The sequence below is a fragment of the Hyaena hyaena genome, unplaced genomic scaffold, assembly GCF_003009895.1.
Source record: "Hyaena hyaena isolate Hyena2069 unplaced genomic scaffold, ASM300989v1 scaffold_1335, whole genome shotgun sequence".
NCBI lineage: Eukaryota > Metazoa > Chordata > Mammalia > Carnivora > Hyaenidae > Hyaena > Hyaena hyaena.
In genome coordinates this window covers 90523-107195 of record NW_024081966.1, presented here as the reverse complement: position 1 = coordinate 107195, position 16673 = coordinate 90523, and positions in this window count along the sequence as shown.

Sequence of the window (16673 nt, the reverse complement as noted above, 5' to 3'; positions counted from 1 at the left end):
GGAAACCAACTTGACAATAAACTATTTGTAAAAAAAAAAAAAAAAAAAGTGGTCCAGTTTTTTGTTTGCTTGTTTTGCATGTTGCTGTCTGGTTTTCCCCATCATCTTTTGTTAGAGAGACTGTCTTTTCCCATTGGGTATTCTTTCCTGCTTTGTCAAAGATTAAATGAACATTATAGTTGTGGGTTCATATCTGTTTTGTTCTGTTCCATTGGTCTGTGTGTCTATTTTTGTGCAGTACCATGCTGTTTTGATTACTATAGCTTTGTAATGTAACTTGAGGTGTGGGACCCTGATGCCTCCAGCTTTGATTTTTGTTTTGTTTTGTTTTCTTCAAGATTGCTTTGTCTATTCAGGATCTTTTGTGGTGCCATACAAATTTTCAGATTGTGCTAATTCTGTGAAAAACACTGTTGGTATTTTAATAGGGACTGCATTAAATGTGTATATTGCTTTGGGGAGTATAGACATTTTAACAATAGTTGTTCCTCCAATCCATGAGCATGGAATCTTTCCATTTCTTTGTGTCATCTTCAATTTCTCTCATCAGTGTTCTATAGTTTTCAAAGTACAGGGCTTTCACCTCTTTGGTTAGGTTTATCTTAGATTCCTAGGTATCTTACTGTTTTTGGTGCAGTAGCAAATGGGATTGTTTTCTTAATTTCTCTTTCCAATGCTTCATTATTGGTGTATAAAAATGAACAGATTTCTGTACATGGACTTTGTGTCCTGTGACTTTACTGAATTTGCTTAGCAGTTCTAGCAGTTTTTGGGTAGAGCCTAGAGTATTACATCATCTGCAAATAGTGAAAGTTTTACTCTTCACTGCTGATCTTGATGTCTTTTTTTTTTTTCTCTGATTCTTGTGGCTAGGACTTGCAGTACTGTATTAAATAGAAGCAGTAGGAGTGGACATCCTTGTCTTGTTCCTAACTTTAGGGGAAAAGCTCCGTTTTTCCCCCACTGAGGATGATGTTACTGTGGGTTTTTCATATATGGCCATTATTATATTGAGGAATGTTCCCTCTAACCCTACTTTGAGGGTCTTTATCATAAATGGATATTGCCCTTTGTCAAATGCTTTTTTGTGTCTGAAATTCTATGGTTCTCACCTTTGTTTTATTGATGTGGTGTGATCTGTTGATTGATTCGAGAATACTGAACCACTCTTGCAACTTAGGAATAAATCCCACTTGATTATGGTGAATTATTTTTAATGTATTACTATATTTGACTTGCTAGTATTTTATCAAGAATTTCTGCATCTATGTTCATCAGGGATATTTGCCTGTAGTTCTCTTTTTTAGTGTCATCTTTATCTGTTTTTCATTTCAGGATAATGCTAGCCACATCGAATGAATTTGGGAGTTTTCTTCCTTTTTTTTTTTTTTTTGGGGGGGGTAGGAGGTTTTGTTATTGTTTGTTATTGTTTCCAATCATGGATTCAATTTCTTTGCTGGTTACTGATCCATTCAAATTTTCTATTTCTTCCTGTTTCAGTCTTGGTAGCTTCTATGTTTCTAGAAATTTATCCATTTCTTCCAGGTCCTGCATTTGAAGCATATACTTTTTCATACTATTCTCTGCATTTTTGTGGTGTTGTTTGTTGTTTCTCCTGTTTCATTTGTGATTTTGAGTCTTTTCTGTTTTTTCTTGATAAACCCAGCTAGGGGTTTATCCGTTTTATTGATTTTTAAAAGAACCTGAACCTTGTTTCATTGATTTTTTTTTGTTGTTTGTTTTGTTTTGTTTTTTTTCTAGTTTCTGTATCATTTATTTTTGTTCTAAGCTGTATTATTTCTTTCCTTCTGCTGGTTTGAAGTTTTGTTTGTTGTTCTTTATCCCACTCCTTTACATTTAAGATTGTGTTGAGATTTTTCTTGCTTCTTGAGATAGGCCCATATTGCTATAAAACTTCCCATATTGCTATAAAACTTCTCAGAATGCTTTTGCTGCATCCCGAAGATTTGGGACAGTTGTGTTTTCACTTTCACTTGTTTCCACATACATTTTTATTTCTTCTTTTAGTTCCTTGTTGACCCATTCATTGCTTAGTAGCATGTTATTTAACCTCCATATATTCGTGATCTTTCCAGATTTTTTTCTTGTAGTTGACTTCTAGTTTCATAATGTTGTGGTCAGAAAAGTTGCATGGTAGGACGTCGATCTTCTTGAATTTGTTGAGGCTGTTTTTGTGGGCTGATATAGGATGTATTCTGGAGCATGTTCTGTGTACACCTGAAAACAATATGTATTCTGTTTTATGATATAGAATGTCCTGAATACATATATTAATTCCACCTGTTCCTGTATATGATCAAAAGCCACTGTTTCCATGTTGATTTTCTTTTTAGATGATTTGTCCATTGTTGTAAAGGGGGTGTTAAGTCTCATATGATCATTGTATTATTACTGATTACTTTATGTCTGTTATTAATTGTTTTATGTATTTGGGTGCTATGGTAGGTGCATAAATATTTATAATTGTTGTGTCTTCTTGTTGAATTATCCCTTTTATTATATACTGTGCTTCTTTGTCTCTTGCTACAGTCTTTGCTTTAAGTCTATTTTGTCCAAGTATTGCTACTCCAGGTTTGACATCCATTTACATGATAGATGTTTCTCTATCCCCTCACTTTCAATCTGCACCTGTCTTTAGATCTAAAATGAGTCTCTTGTAGAAAGCATATACCTGGATCCTGTTTATCTATCCATTATGTCAAATTATGTCTTTTGATTGAAACATTTAGTCCATTTACATTCAAAGTAATTATTGATAGATATGCATTTTTGCCATTTTATTATTTGTTTTCTGGTTGTTTAAGGTTTTTTCTGATCCTTTCTGGTCTTTCCTGTTGGTAATAGCTGATGTTTTTAATATTAACATATTTCAGACACTACACTCAGTATTTTAGCTGGTCAATTATTCTATAATAATCTTCACAGTAACTTTATCAGCTAACTACTAATGTTTATTCCTATTATAAAAATAAGGTGACTGAATCATTTTTAAGTGAAGAAACTTCTTTAGCATACACAGTTGTTAGGAAACAGCCAGAGCTCACACCCAGGTCTGGGTGACACAAGACTACAAGTGCCGTATCACGGAGTTATACTGATATGGTTGGAAAAATTATTATGAACCTCACTCTTCGTCAAAGAACAGAATATTGCCTAACATGAAAACAACGGAGTTTGGAGTAAGATTTTAGTCTAGATTCCCTTTATAAGCACGGTATAGCTGCCACAGTAACACAGCCCTTCAGTAGCACTCTCCATGGAACTTAAGAACATCACTGCCTTAGTAGACTGAAATAGCAGCTGTTATTTTTAGGTTAGTGGTAATGTTCTGATTAAAAAAAAAAAAAAACTAGTCATAGAAGATCACAAAGAATAAAATTACCAATACCTATAACCTCCAGATCTAAGAATCTGAGGTTTGGTTTTTGTCTGCTACCTTGCTTTGTAACAGTGTTTTTAACCACTCTGGGTTCATTATTAAAGCTATGTATTTTCATACTCCTGTCCCCATGACTGCAGGAGAGGCAGACCTCTAAGTCACTGCTACCCGTGTCAGAAAAGAGTCAAGTGTTTCAATTTCAAAGAATGGTATCATCCTCCAACATCAGCAAAATATAATGCCCTTGCTTGCTTTCTCTTTGGCACAACATATAGTAAAGCCAAATAAATATTTTAAATTATACACAACCACAAAACCTAAAATTACTGAAGCTATCTACATTCCAGTAGTAAGCCATGCATACTATTAAAAAAAAAAACACTTCAAATATTTGAATCAATGATAAGTGATCATTACATATTGCATTTCAATGATTACTTAACTTGCATATTCTGTATGCAGAATGCATATATAAAAACATTAATATGAATAGCTGAATGTTTATTTGCATAATTTACTGAATTTACATTACGTACTACTAAATGTTCTTTAACTCCCCACTTTTTTTTTTTTTTAGCTCTTTTTTAGATTAACATCAACCAGACTTTTAAATGCATACTGCATTCCTAATATACTATGACATTTAACCACTACTTACAATGTTATGAAGCCAAGCATTTAAATTAAGGTAGTAATCACTGTAAGCTAAAAAGATATGGCATTATGTTTTAAAATTTTATTATCTATCGACTCAGCAAGCAAATTACAGCATTTGAACAATGATACTGAAGGTATTTAATTTTGATAAAAGAGAAGTAGAATAGATAAGTTAAAGAAGTTTTATTCAATTTAATACCAGCACAAAAATACATTTTAATCCAAATGAATGATTTTATTGACTAAAACAGAAAAGTATTGCACTTCTACTTTCAAAAGAGCAATTACAGTTTCAAAGTAGAGATACTATTATACTCATTTCTATTTACCCAACATAAATAATGTTTTCTTAAATACATTTGGCTGAAACAATTTTCTGGGAATCAGAGACCTTTTATTTGATCTGTCTATATTTTAAATACACAAATGAATGGTTATTAGTGGTCTACGTATTGACAGATTCCTTCAGCTGATGAAATATGATTGCTGTTTTCTCTTTTGTGTGCATATAGAAATGCAAAAGGCTTTGTTATATATAATGGCATATGACTGGACTTTCTCTTTGAGAAGGATTCTGACCAAACAAATGAACATTCAACCAAGTGGAAATGTGCAAATTCTCTTAGATTTCAATAAAAACTCCTTATTTTCTTTTTTAAGAGTAAATCTAGTACAAATATTTCAAAGTTTCATCTTTTCAGCGGGTAATCCGTGAACTTGCCAACTCTTGAGTTAATATGAGCATTACTCACCCTGGACTGATGGAAGCAGTCAGTGTCTCCCAGGATTTGTCTAGGCTGTGACTTTATAGGGCTGTTAGATAGGCTAGAATAAATACTAATGGTTTTAGATTAAGAAGTTGTTACATGGTGCATTGGCACCAAACATTCCTGGATGACCTGCCACTGATCTAAAGGAATGAATATGCCTTCTATACAAATATCCTTCCATATGTAGAATAACAGCATGTACTTAGTCTCCTAAAATATAAAATAACTTTTAAAAACCTTATGGAAGAAAAACCAAAGGCAGTGTAGACTGAATTCCAATTTGGCCTTGTGCTGATAGATTACTTTTGCAGATATCAAGACTGAAAAGGCAGAGTCTTATTGTAAAGTAATAATGACTATGAAAGTAAGCCTGCAGGATGAAAAATGTCATCATGCACTCCCATGACAGAGTCTTTCTAAATCAACTTCCTCTTAAGGCTTGGTTACAGTTCCAGTCAGAGACACTGCTGGAAACCCAGCCTGGTTGAGCAGGCTCCAAAGTGCTTAGAAGTAGAGCAATCGACAGAACAAACAAGAAACCTTGCAGAAAGTCCATAATGCAAACCTATGAAGAAAGGCCAAGTGAATTCCACATACAGAGGGAAAAGCGATACTGATCAACCAAGGGAGTCTGAGACAAGAAATTGAAGCCAAGGAGTAAAGATAAAGCACAATTATACTGGATAAGACTGAGTAGAATGGGCTAGAGTTCATTGAAATGGTAGAGAAATGTGGGAATCCTGAAAAATTGTTTTTACGAGCCAGTCTCTATATATAGTGGTATGAGGTAGCTTACATTTCCTGAGAGAGAAAAGTGTCACCTTTTCAGTGATTCACTTTTCACGTTTAGCAAGGCATATTAGCACTGATGTTGAGTTAGAAGAGAGACAGGCATTAAAAGGCATATTAGCACAAATGTTTGGGTTAGAGGAGGGATAGACATTAAGCTGGGTAAAGTTATAGGGACCCCAGCCTCATAAAATCCTTCAAACCACGTAGTTCCTCAACCAGTTCCTTTTAGGAGACTCCTGATCATTCTGCAAATAAAATGCAAAATATACATTCCTGAAGAAAACATGTTTTCTGAAGTCATGCATTAAAAACAACAAGGGTGACGGGATAATAGGTCATACCAGACCACTCAAACCTATATAATTTGGTTTGAGAGCAAAAATGCTAACAGTGTTAGTATACTGGCACAGCTAAAAAATAGCTTCTAATAAATAAGGAAGTATTTCAGTAAATATAGGATTTAACTTTCAAGAAAATTTGAAACCAACTTGATGGAAGGAGATGGAAGGATCTATGGAGGCTGCTGAGCTACAGAGACAAGAGCAAGAGGTAGTATTTAGGAACACCACAAGCAGAAGAGACAGAGTGCATGTCCACATCAAGTCAGGAAAACTGATATTGGATGAAGTATCATGTACAGAACTATAGAACTCTGCAGCTTGCTATGTTCACCTGTTTTACTGTACTTTGCTTCTGTTATTTCAGAATATTAATGACTTGGAAAAAAACTATGTATGAATTAATATAAGTTCACATTATATTGACATCATTCATGAATTAACCAGTCGTGTATTGGCTAAGCCACTATGTGTTTGTTAGGAGAGTAAGGAGATAGGGTAGAGTATTGAATTTAAATCTAAAGTTCAAAGTCAAAAAAGAAGAGAAGAGGCACTGGTGGCCTTTGGCCTGGTCTGAGTCTCAGTCCATTTCTAAAGCCACATGATGCTTGGAGATCCAAAATGTAAGACTGAAATTTTCTGTAGGTGTAAACAGCTATTTGGGGAACCCTAACCTACTAACTTCGTAATGGGATTTAAAAATATGATGTACTTTAAATCAGTCTGTGAACTGATGAGAAAATTTAAACCTGATTCATCAGTAAGATATGTATTAACCTAAGTGCAAAATTACCAAGTTCTCTGAAACAGGACTTAACAGATAGCAGTTGTCATATTACAGTGAAAAATGTTTTCTTTATTATTCTTATAATCATAGTCACAATTCTTTAGGGAGAGGATAACACTTAAATTGTGATACATTTCATTAATCCTATAAAGGAAAAAAATGTATCATAATCAATAAGCCTTTTTCCTTTTCTAGGCTGATCAGACCAACCTGGAGTATTTCAAAGCATTTCATTCCGTTCTTAGCATAGTAATATTCACCAACAAGAGTGCACCCAGATGAGGATAACCAGGAAGACAGGAGCCCTGAAAGTGTGTCATAAGAGGAACAGTCAAGGAGTCTGGAAATATTCTTCTTGGAAAAAGACAAGTTTAGAAAACCTGACATTTTAAAGGGCCATTATGTAACAGTGAGAAGTAGACCTTTCACCCGGTACTGAGAAGGCAGAACTAAGCACTGAATGGAGTGAGTGGTAACAAGGACTTACTCATGATTAGAAACATCTGATATCATAGCATCTACTTGCACAGAATTGATTTAACCAACACTGAAAGTATCCAAGTTGAAAAATCAATGGATCAGGGATGCTGCAAAATGCCTTTCAAGGCTGCGTGAAATCTGGACTAGATGATCTTTTTAAGCCACATGCTTTGATGTTCTCAACCTTTACCCTTAACCACTTGGGAGTAACATATATGCTGTGATGATCCTTCTCCGTGCTCATTTGGTTATGTGGATGTTTCTGAAATTTGGCTGTACATCAAAATCAGAAGCTTTTGAAAAGTGCAAATACATGTTCCATTTTAAGCCCTTTGCATATCATTGCTGGTGAAGTGGGACCAGAACTCTGTATTTTCAAAGGCAACAGGTGATTGTGCTGCTCCCAGATCCCTGATTGTAGCACAGGGCTCCTAACGTCTAGACAATGGAGTCCATCCTTTTGCCGGTTGGTTAGGTTTTCAAAATTGTGCTTTTTAGGGACTCATGTGCCACTTTAACCCAACAGCCAATTCTATTATGGGGAGGGGAAGTATATTTGTGAAAGGACAGCTAAGCAGTAGTACTCCTACTAATAATAATAGGGATAATTGCTTATAAAACAGGCACTGTGCTCAGTCAGCACTTCATATGCATGATCTAATTTTACTACTATGAGCCTATTAGGCCAACTTCTAAATACTGTTTTTGTTACTTTGCTGAAGAATGTACTGCTGAGACACCCTGATGTCTAAAATCATAGGCTCAGAACCTTGGCTGTTTGAAATCCATTTGTCAATTGGAACAGTCCATTCTAGTCTGGAGATTTGGAGGCCCTGTGACACTGAGAAGCAGCCTCAATTTTCAACCCAGGTGCAAAACTTCAGAAGGGGGCTTTTTGGACACAATGCGCAACATTTACGAACTTTTCCAAGGAAACAGAATCCAGAGTTACCCCTCTCAAAGGCAAGCTTGATATTAATTATTTTACACGATAGAGCAGAATTTATGCTATAAAGAGCAAGGCTATTTAAATATTAAATATTGTCTAAACTCTAGTCTTTCCCAAGACCTCTTTATCACCATGCATCTTCCTTGGCCTAGTGAGATGCTCCATGTTTCCTTGAACGTGCAATCTTTCTTGATACAACAAGTTAATAAGCCCAACTTTATTGGACTATAGGTATATCCTTAGTATTGTTTATCACATGGGTTTCATCAGTAGCTACTGTAGTCCTTAAAGATCAGTAAAATAATGTCCAGAAAAGAACTTACTCAGGATCCCATGGTAAGTGGCAGAACTGGGATTCCAACCCAGATCTATTTAATTTCAAACTCTTCATGCTCTTCATACAGAGTGCATAAAGTCAGAGCATGTTGGAGCTGAAAAGTAAAGGAAGACGTGCCATCCTGGTAACTTTAAACAAAGAATTAGGCCTGGCATCTAAGTATCCTGACTTCCCAACCTTCATCACATGGGTAGTTATATTTTTGTTAATTTGCCAATCAGAAATTTTCAGGCTTTCCTGTTTGTCTGTACCTTCTGTGGACCCAGTATTTTCATGGGGCTTTTGGGACAGTAGAGCCTTCTCTAAGACTCTAATGCTTGTAACTTCAGGCAGTACCCAGCATTCCAGGTTTTTTCTGATTATCCTCTGGCAGATAAGAGTATAACCAAATCAAACTCCTGCCTTTCAAGTGTCCATGGTGCTGAAATCCAATGCATCAACCTTCCAGATACAGCTAAGTGACTAAATTCCCAAAATAAATGAATTATGTATAATTATCTTTTTCCTTCCTTTTCCACCCCATCCCAAAATCAGAGTACAAAGGCTGACTACCTATTCTGCCTAAGTCTCTACAACCCTGAGTTATAGTTATCTGAGGATAGTTACCCACGTCCTGCCATTCTGAAGCTGTGTAAGGCAGCAACAGGCATCAGAATTCATAAATAGTCACCAATCAGTGAATCCATTCAAATCTCACTACAATATCTCCCACCGCCTAACAGTGGCATCTATCCCGAGTTACTGATTTTTGGATGTTGCAACTATCATGCTATTAACAAATACAATAAAAAATAGTCAAAATCATACAAAAATGCATGCTTTCATGAAACTGATGGAAGTGCTATAAGACAATTGCTCTGTTCAAATGCAAAAGGATTATTAAAGAGTAACTGGCAGATTTATATCCTTTAACGGCTGAAGAGAGAAATTATGGGCTCTTCAAAAAATGATGATTTCAGCACCAAAGGAATAAGAGGGGCCCTGAAAAGAAAAAAATACAGAAGTTCTTGAAGAGTTTTGTAAAATCTAATCTTTTTAATGATTGTACTGGGAAACCAAATGAGATTTGTTTTAAATCACATCAACACATACAACACACACACACACACACACACACACACACACACTTCACGTATTCTTTGTTCATGCTGAGTTAATGTTCTTGTAAACACATCCTCTCAGTTGTAAGGTCATTTATTTTGTGTTCGTCTTCATTATTTAAGATAAAATTTCAACAACTTTTCTTCACTTCTAAGAAACTTTAGTACTCGTTTAAAGTGGATAAATTTTAAATGTTTCTCGTCTCTGAATGGTAAGAACTTCTGAACCCCTTTCTTGGTAAGAAACATGTTTGTTTTGGGGATCCTCACATTTCTCTGGCAGAACTGAACTTGTCCTTGTTCTTGTCCTTTTCCTTCCCCTTCCTTCTTTCTTCTGTTGAACTTCCTTAATATTGTCCACACGGATTAGCCTTCACTTAGTTCTAGTCTCTAGTCAACCTTCACTTAGTTCTACCCTCTCGGAGTTGGCTTCCTTGGCCCCTTCTACTCAAAGTGCTTTCTGTAGACCCGCACTTCTCTATCACCTGGGAGCTTGTTAAAATGCAGAACCTCAGGCCCTGCTCCCTGCTTCTGAAGCAACTTCCACATTTTAATAAAATCCCCAAGTGATTCATATGCACCTTAAGGTTTAAGAAGCACTATTCTAGAAGATACCCAAGCACATTTTCTGCAATTTTGTGAGATCTAGAGGTCAGTCTTGTCTCTGCATCTAATCATTGACAAAGTTCTTGATCAAGTGCCCACTCCTCTGTCTTTCCCTTAATTCTTACCAGGGCACCAAAATATCCTGCTCTTCCAGTTGTCAGTTTCCTTCTCACTCCTCTCCTCCATATTTATTGCATTTTTTCTCAGTGATCTCCCCCTAAATATCAAAGAGGTCTGGTATCATTCCACTTTCTGCTATTCTTGAGAGGGTAGTTGGAGTAAGATCTAATCTCCTTGGAGAACCACAAGCCTCTGCTTGTTCTTGCTCCCTCCCCCAATATTATCTTATCCCTCCTCTACCCCATCATGCACTCTACACTGCCCCACTCCAAGCTATTTAGAATTCCCTAAATAATATGTGACCTCAGTGGTACATTTTCACATTCTCTCCCCAGGGGAGAATGGCTTTTCCTTCCTGATCTATGTAAGAACTTCTACTGAATCCACCTAAATCCAATGTCCCCTGAAGCCTTTTCTGTCTCGCCCGGAATTTTATCCCACAACAGAATAGCTAACCTGTTGTGTTCCATTGCACTTTATACACACTATACGTCACATTATATTAACATAATATGTATAGATGTATTTCTTCTTGTTCTTATCAGTACCCAACCAGAATAGAAGATCTAGAATGAGTGAATTCTCTTAAACTTTGATCTCTAGCATTTAGTGTTCAGAATGTAGAGGATGATCAATGAATCTGTTGAGTACATTAATGATTCACAATGAAACAAACCCTGCTCCTGAAATAAATATAATTTTATAGAAAAATTCGATTAACTTACGTATGTATTTTGATAGGTACTAATAGATATATTATTAAAGGCAAAAATGTATAAGACAAACTTAGTTTTAGTCACTGATGTACATATTATTCACTCCTGGTAGAAAAAATTAATGAGATTCAGATGAATGATGTACTATCACTCTTGAATACTAGTTATGAGTTGTCCCCAGTTTTAAACTCAATAACTTCTTGAAAACTGCATGGACTATAGTAAGAGGTAAACTATAACCTAAGCATGTATGCTTGAACCTTACAGGAGATTTTGCTTATTTAGTTTTGTTTCAAATACTATTGAAGGTGTAGAGAGGTAAGACATAAAACTTCCAATGTGAATTACAAAATATTAGTATTAACCAAGCTTAACCTGAACAATAGTTAAAAATAGGAAACATCTGGGTGCCTGGGTACCTCAGCCAGATAAGCGTCCAACTTCATTTCAGCTCAGATCATGGTCTCACAGTTGTGAGACCGAGCCCTGTATTGAGCCCCACAACAGGCTCTGCACTAAATGGGAAGTACGCTGAAGATTTTCGCTCTCCTTCTCCCTCTCCCCTTCCCCCACTCATTCTCCCACTCCCTCTCTCTCAAAAAATGAAGGAACACATCAGTATCACCCAGGGAGCCCCTGCAAGCCATACCCAGATACTACTTCAAGGCAGGACACCTAGAAAGGCTCAATCAATTTCAATGAAACTGAAAGAGAAAAATAGCAAAAGGAAAGGGTGGGGGAAAGGAAAGGGGTGAGAAAGAAGAAAGGACAGAAGGGAGGAAGGGAAGGAAAGAAGGGCAGAGAACGAAAAAGATAACGCACTACAAAGACAATTCGCTTCCAATAATAGCAAATATTTGTTTCAACCTTCAAGTTGTGTGTCTGCATTGCTTTCTGCAGAGACCTAACAAGAGGCCTCTACCCTAGAATTAAATTTTCAGCTGTATAGTTTACCACTCAGATTATGTGTAAAATATTAGGATTCATACTATTTCTTGCTGATGTGTGCATAAAATTTTGAATACTATTTTCTTGATGATGCAAGGTCCTTCAGAAGCTCCGATTTTTCTATTTGTCTCCTATCTTAAGAAAAATGCTGTTTTCATAATAACTAGTCTCTTTACACTCAGCAACCCTATATTATGGTTTAACAAAAATAAAATCATGGTATTTACCCAAAAGAGAGGTCAAAATGTAAAATACTAGGACAGAAGATACATAGTGACAAAGGAAGGGCTGAAGTACATAAATCTCTACTATTTGAAGCACGGAACCAAACTCCTTGTGACTAAAATTTTATCATATTAAAGGACCCATAATAAATTGCAGTCCATTTCCCGGAGTTGAAAATTAAGCAACTAAGAACTGGACATTTTTTTTAATTAGCTTATTGTCAAGTTGGTCTACATATAACACCCAGTGCTCATCCTAACAAGTACCCTCCCCATGAGAACTGGACTTTTAAAACTAGCTCAGCACTACTTTTCCCATGAAGCTTTTCCTGATCATTGTATCACATGGTACTAACCTTTCCTTTTTATGGCACTGTAGGTCCATACTTACATGATAGGAACTATTTGACTCAAATGTGCATAACTGTTTATGCACTATTATAGTCCCAGGTTGATAAATTACTTAACGGATGAGGCTATATCATACCAATCTTTCATTTTTCAGTATAGTCCAGTTCTTGGCCCAATGAATTAACTTGATAAATATTTAATATGTCCAAGCCTTTAACAGTCAATGAGAGTAATAACATACTTCTGCTTTTTTTCTAATGCCAGAAAATAGATAAACTGGAAAATATACAAAGAATACTACAAAGCAGAAAAAAAAACCGTCTATTTACTTTCAATAACAAGAGCTAACCTTTGTCAACACTGTTTTCCTTTACTTATCTATTGTCAAGTTTATACTTTATTTATGTCAATTGGGCCCTTTTAGATGAGTGTTTAAAAAGGGAGCTATTTCTAAGTTACTATTTATGTCTTCCTAAAACTGTTTTTAAGGTTAATAGTTCCTAATTACATCGAGACAAAAAAGGACAAGGCAACTAGTTAATGACTTTATATAGCTTACATCTATCTGGTGAATTTCATCTATCTGGTTTTAATGACCAGCCTCCTGGTTTTTTTGACCTCCTTTTATATAACTGTATAACTCTCTCAACACCTTCAATGACAAAACATGCCTGACAATCCCAGATCTTTAGACATCTAGGTTTATCTGTCCAAAGCTTTCAAATCACAAAACAACCTTGACCACACGTACAGATGAGGGGGCCATGCTGACAAAATAGCTAATGCCACTACATGAGAATTAGCTCACAGAGCTCTTGCTCTTGATGTGAATTTGCTAAAAACCAGGCTACAAATGTCATCTTCTTTCATACTTTGATGTTTGGGGTTATTTACCACCACCAGATTTTTGGTTCCTGTGAAACATACATTTCAAATTTCACGGCAGAGATAAGCTTTATGAATCAACTTGTGACAACTTTTCAGAAAATTGCACCTCTAAGGACCCAATTTCATTCTTTCATGCTACCACTGAAATCAGTCTTTCTTCTGATCATGAGGGATTTTTCCTACCTCTGAGATTTCTCTACCTGAACAATTTTTTTTTTCAGAAAAGCTTTTGGCAATAATTTAACATTTTAGTCAGCCCTAGTGATTTAAGTAAATTAAAAAAAAAAAAAAAACTGAAAATAGATCCCAATGAAAATGAAGCAGAGACTGAACTTACCGGATACTCCACGTCTCCCTAACGAGAGCCTTGCCCTTGTCGCACTTAAGTATCAACTCAACAAGTGGAGAGGTGTTACTTTCAATTTTTGTGCTCAACTTTAAGGATTCATTTACTAAGAGTATGTCACTGACTAAACTAATGCTTCCCCCAAGTAATACCAATTATTATTATTTTTTTTAATATTTTTATTTATTTCTAGGAGAGAGAGAGAGACAGCGTGAGCAGGGGAGGGTCAGAGAGAGAGGGAGTCACAGACTGAAACAGGCTCCAGGCTCTGAGCTGGCAGTCAGCACAGAGCCCGACGCGGGGCTCAAACCCACGAACCGCGAGATCATGACCTAAGCGAAAGTCGGACGCTTAACCGACTAAGCCACCCAGGCGCCCCGATACCAATTATTTTTTTAAGAGACAAAATTTGCAATCAGCATTTGCTACAATATTGTGTGTTTGTGTGTGTTGCAACAGTCAAGATCATACTTAGAATGTGACTGTTGGGGGTTAAATAATGGCCTTGCCATTTATTAGCTGTGTGACCTCAGCTACCTTTAACTTCCCAATGCCTCAGTTCCTCATCTGGTTTTAGTAACAATACCAATTAAACAAGTTCATACAAGTCAAGTTCTTAGAACAGTGTCCATCAGGCAGGCTTACACAGGCAGCTCCTCAAGGCTACCTATATGATGGGTATGTTTTAGACCCTTTCTAGAATACCATTAGCAGTCAGTCTCTATGAACCAACCACATTAGAATGAAGAGTATTTTGCATTTTTTAAGAATCGCAAAGGTAAGCCTTTTTATTGGTAATGTGCCACCAAGTTTGACGACCTTCACCATTTTTTCACTAACAGTTTCTATCTTCCACAAAGATGGAGAAAAGATAAACATCTTTTGTACTGGAATAATGATGACTAACATCGATTGAAAGCTCCTGGTTTACCAGGTGGTAGGCTAAGTGCTTTATATGTAGAAGTTTATTTCATCCTCACAAATGCCTAAGGAATCAGGTTTTCTTATTGTCACCAATTTACATACAGGGAAACCAAGGCTCTGGGAGATCACAGAGCCAGTAGTATCAGAGCAGAGAATGAGGTGTCTGTGTGACTACAGAAACAGAAGCTGAATTAAGAATGGCATTTAATTATGGAAGGGACTGCACAGGAAATTCAGTTTAACACCTTCATTTCCCAGGTTGAAGAACCCACAGCAAGACAGTGACTAAGCTCATGTAAAATCTAAGTCTGAGGGCCTTAGTCTGAGGGCCTCTCTGTCACACCGCTCTGCATCCTAGTTTCCTCTAGTCTAATCCTGAATTTGTATTTTCCCACTTCTTCAATGTTGAGTAGAAAGTCAGGGGGAAAACCATGTTTGCTCTGAATACATTCCTCCCCCACACATCCATTTTTCTCCTTTGAAGTAGCAACAACAGCTGCCAACCAAGATCCCCCAGCTTATAAAGCATCAGTCAGCTTCACAGATGAAGGCAAAGATGAAAAGACAGAAATCCCTCCTTAAAGGAACTTTGCTAATGTTTTGCACTCTAAATTCATTCTTTCATTAGTGAACACTTTTAAGACAACTCTGAAAGCTCAAGGCAAGAGTAGCAAAACACTTAATTCTAGGAGCTACAAGTGGTCTTTAATTGATTGCCAAGGGCCAGATGAAGGGGAATTGGGTGAATGGACACTCTGGTCTCCATCTTCTCTAAGTCATTTTATTTAAACTCATCCTTTCCAAGCCTACAATCCTTTCCACCTTCCCTAGGTTATTAGAGATAAACTTTATTAGCCAAAGGCAAGAGGAAGAGAGGACTGCTTCCATATGTATGTAGCCTTTTATCAAGAGGAGACATAAGAGTTAGAGACAGTATTTCCTGGCTTAGACCAAAAGTGCTCTGCATTCTAAATCTGAATTTGGAAAAGGAAAAAGCATTCCTAACTACAGACATAAAGTTTCAATATTTTACAAAATTGTTTTAGTCACATAGATATCCATCACACACACATGAAAACACAAGCAAAATGCAATGTATTACACCAATTTGTCTTGCAATAATGTAGGCTCTATTTTAACTTCACACTGAAAAACGGCTCCTTTTAAAACCAAGGGCAAGTCAGGAATAAAACAGTAGCATTTTCATTTAGTCATACATTTAATAAATATTTATTCAGAACCTACTGTGTTCTGTACTCTAAGCACTGAGAATGCTTCAGTGAACAAAATGGGTAATGTTCCTTCCTTCACAAAGCTTCATTTCTAGTGGAGAAAATAATAAAGATGAACATAAATAAAATATATTGGGATACTAACTTGTGATAAGTTATAACAAGGAAACAAAGTAAATATCAGAAGACATTAAGAGTAACCAGATAAAAAGAGTAGGAACTTGAGATGGCATGGTCAGCAAAGACCTTATGAGAAGGTGATTTTTGAAATAAAACAGTAAGGGCTAGAGAGATTGGATTCCACCAGAGAAGAGCAAGTCCAAAGGTCCTGTGTTGGAGGATTATCTTGTATCTCAGAGAAAAACACCCAGAAGAGCAGAGTAGTTCCAGTGAATTGAACAAAGGGAAGAGCTGTAGAAATGATATCAGAAAGATAAAAGGAAACCAGACTATGTAGAACCTTAGGGTTAAAGCTAAACAATTTGACTTTTACCATGAGCAAGATAAAAATCTATCAAAGAATTTTAAGCAGAGGGATAACATAATGAGACATTTTAATAGAATCACTCAGGTTCAGGGAGTTAAAAATAGACTGGAGTAGTACAAGGTCAATATCTGGTGGCTTCTCTAATAAACTAAATGAGAGATAATGGGGACTTGGAACAGTATGGTGGCAGTGCGCATGGTGTAAAATGCTGGATATATTTT